This window comes from Arachis ipaensis, chromosome B08, assembly GCF_000816755.2.
Source record: "Arachis ipaensis cultivar K30076 chromosome B08, Araip1.1, whole genome shotgun sequence".
Classification (NCBI taxonomy): Eukaryota; Viridiplantae; Streptophyta; class Magnoliopsida; order Fabales; family Fabaceae; genus Arachis; species Arachis ipaensis.
In genome coordinates this window covers 20,289,235-20,292,934 of record NC_029792.2, presented here as the reverse complement: position 1 = coordinate 20,292,934, position 3,700 = coordinate 20,289,235, and the positions used below count along the sequence as shown (strand labels likewise).

Sequence of the window (3,700 nt, the reverse complement as noted above, 5' to 3'; positions counted from 1 at the left end):
TAGATTGCTTTGGCTGAGTTCATCAGTGACCTTTTCAGCCTGTGAATCAGTTGACATGTAGTTGATACTGCCAATTTGCCTTTGGCGCAAATGAGGTGGATACCCATGCTTCTTGTAACATGTCTCCACAATATGGCCGGTGTGATCACAAAAGGTGCATTGAGGCCGATTACCCTTACCACGACCTCTACCTTTCCCTTTGTTTTTGTCATCAAAGGATGGATACTCTGTGGCAGCTCTGTTGGAGAACACCTTGGATTCTGGTGCTTCCCCAAATTATCGTTCTTGTTGACTCAGCATGGAGAAAGCCGTATCCAAATCGGGCATAGGATTCATCAGCATCAATTGTGACCGCACTGAAGAGTATTGGTCATTGAGCCCTCGCAATAATCATGTGGTATAATCCTCATGTCTGTACTGGCGTATTACTTCCAATCCACAAGAACATACCAAATCGCAGTCACGACAATGAGGAATTAGCCTGAAATTTCCAAGATCCTCCCAAATTGATTTCATTTTTGTATAGTAAGAGGTAATGTCTAAGTCTCCTTGCTTCATGGCAAACAAATCTTCTTGCAATTCAGCTATTTTGTATTTGTCACCTTGATAATATCGATGCTTCAAATCTCTCCACAGATCCGAAGCACGTTGTTCCAACTTACACTGTTGGAAATGTCAGGGCTCAAAGACAAGTTAATCCAAGAAACTAAGTAAGTATTGTAGCATTTCCAAGCGTCAAACAGAGGATAATTCTCATGTGGTCGAGGCAGCGAACCATCAATGAATTTTAATTCGTTCTTTCCTTCTAAAACTCGCAGCATTGCTCTACTCCACGGACCGTAATTATTAGGAGTAAGAACAATTGGAATAAGAGGCATACCAGCATTTTCGCTTAGGTGAATGTAATACTGACTTGTTGGATCTTGCATCGGATTGATGTGGGTTTTCGCCATTTGAGCCTGAAACGCAGCAATTTGATTAAAGAAGGTTGCAATAGACTGTGCCTCCATTGTAAGAGTAACCGCTCCCTAATTATCAACCATCAGAGATTGAGAGAAGAATAACGATTGAGGTCGTTGAAACAGAACTATTCCAGAAGAATCAAGAGAAAGAATCAATGAATCTTCTTTGAAGAAAAGAATCAGAAAGGATCAACGAATCTCTTCCAGCAGTCAGATCTGGAGCCTTCTGAACTCAGTCTCGTTGATCGGAGATTCACCTTTCTTCCACGCTCACCGCACCATGTGGAAATGGCGAGGGAGAGGCTACACTCTCAACAAGCTCTATTGTGCAAGTCTAAGATCAGAGAAGAACAGGGAAAAGAAGATGAATCAGACGGAAGAAAAGGGGAAAGGAGGAGAAAGAGAGTGAAAGAGTAAAGTTGTATTAATTGATTTTCAAAACTAAACTGCTAACTGTGATACACTGTACAGTTCTTATATGTGTGTGGAGTAGAATGAATAATGATAATTAATTCACTAATTATCTAACGTCTTTGTGTAACACCCTCACTGTCAGAATGTCACGCTTCCGTCTGCGCTACACTGATAGTAAGAAGTATTACGACAACTTCATATACTTAATAATAAAATAGGAGCCTTTGACTCGAAATCCTATCACTGTTCTTTTTGAAAACCAGAAAAAGAATACTTTTTAAATAAAACAAGACAAGCATATACATGTACAAAACTTCTTACTCAAGTAACTTATACATATTATATACATACAAATCATACAAATTCTATCCCTCTTACATAATATAATATTGATGGGGAGGAGTAAATAAATAAAAGCTAAACAGCATTATCGACTAAGCAAAACGCAATACAACCCTTTGTGAGATTTTTCATCCCTCTTCTAAAAAGATAAAGCTGTAGGGGTGAGAACCTAACCACACGGTCTCACCACAGAGTTTCAGAATTGTCAAAATAAGATATTTAAAGAGAAATCTATTTTTAAGCTCAGTGATTATTGTTCGTCCTTTGAAACTTTTAAAAACCAACTACTAGTCAACTAAAAATCCTTTTTGAAAATCAATATTTAAATACTCAGAAATCCAAAACCTTTCTTTTCTTATAAGAAAATCTTAATCAGAAACCAACCACGCAATCAATCAACACAATCATCAATTCAGCACCAAAGCTCATTCTCAAAAGTAGCACACCAGGACAAACACAGGTAAAATAGACAAGGAGAGCACAGGTTTAGGTAGCAGTTACAGCAAATAGTTCAGGTAGCTGTTAATAACAGTTTAACAATTAGGCAAACCAAAACAAATTCAAACCCAAGCAAAGCATTCAAATGCATATGATGCATGCCTGTCCTATGGCTAATGAGCTCATCTGTCGGTTATACAGCCAACCCAACAAGTCTGGCATGCTAAACCCTTGGACTGTCCCCCGACGCACATCCCCATAAGTCTATGCATACTTTTTCTCATATATATATCAAATCACTCAATGGGGGTACCATTCCCGGGAATTTATAAGTGTCCAGTCACCCTTACGTCATAGGGTCAATAGAGTATCGAGTCTCAACCTGGAACAAGTGGTGGCAAGCCACTGCGTCTACCCAGAGAAACTCGTGTCTAAGATAATTCAAATAAATAAGCCATATGAATATTTCAATCATAATTCATCAACATCCACATCATTCTCAATATTATCATCATTCATAAGTTCATATCTCATTTTCAAATTCATTCAAAAATCATACTTTAAAATCAATTCTCATCATCCTTCATTCAAATTCAATCACCATCATCTATCCTCTCATTCCGTTCATCAACAACCCCAACTCAAAACATAATTCATTCTTTTCTAAATAAATCAAATTTAAAACTTATAATCTTTAAAACCAAATCTTTTTAAATAATTATTTCAAACGAAACTTTCAATTTTTATAAAATTTTGGCAGCATTTTCTTTAAAACTCGGACACTGCCACCCTTTTCGGGTCCCATCCAAACATTCCCCAACCATTCTCAATCATTTCCAAAATTCAACCAATTCTAATAACAAATTATTTTCAAATAGAACTAATTCCAATAATAAATCTTTTTCAAAGTCAAACTAGCTCCAATATTAAATCATTTATAAAATCAAACCAACTCAAAATCAAACTACTTCCAAAATCAATTCATTTTTCATATCTCAAATCCTTTCCAAAGCCGATTCATTCACATTATTAAATTAACTCCAAAACCACGAAAAAAATCACTTTTCATACTATTCAACTAAATACTCTACAAACCAGTTTCTCATCAATAACCGCACACCATTCAAATAATTAGTAATTCAATCCAACAGACAACCACATCCATAAGGCAAATAAAATCACAGAAATATATTTTTCACTTCATTATCTATTTATAACAATTCTGTAATATAAAATAAATGTTAAGAAAAACCCCTACCTCAAAGTCAAAACTCGTCAAAATCAAAACGCGTCAAAAACCCCTTCCCTCGACCAGCGACAGCAGCAGCCATAACCTCAGCTTTATCCACTATCCGTAGCAGCAACCGCAACTCTAAGCGCGACAAGCAATAAGTGGAACACAATCCTACGTTACCAACATCTCAGAATCTTTATCAAATTTATAACAGAGCAGACATACACTAGCGGTGAAGGTTTTGAAAAAGAAATACTTACTTAACAAAGGAGAAACATGGAGACGAAGCAATGGCAGCAGCTCGGACACT

General features: G+C 36.7%; 1 long non-coding RNA gene across 1 annotated transcript; it reads right to left on the bottom strand.

Annotated features, from left to right (window-relative positions):
* Positions 3,463-3,700, bottom strand: LOC110265448. The gene is made up of 2 exons (XR_002351593.1): positions 3,651-3,700; positions 3,463-3,561 (listed from the first exon to the last, which is right to left on the bottom strand). It is a non-coding gene; the product is annotated as an uncharacterized LOC110265448 (long non-coding RNA).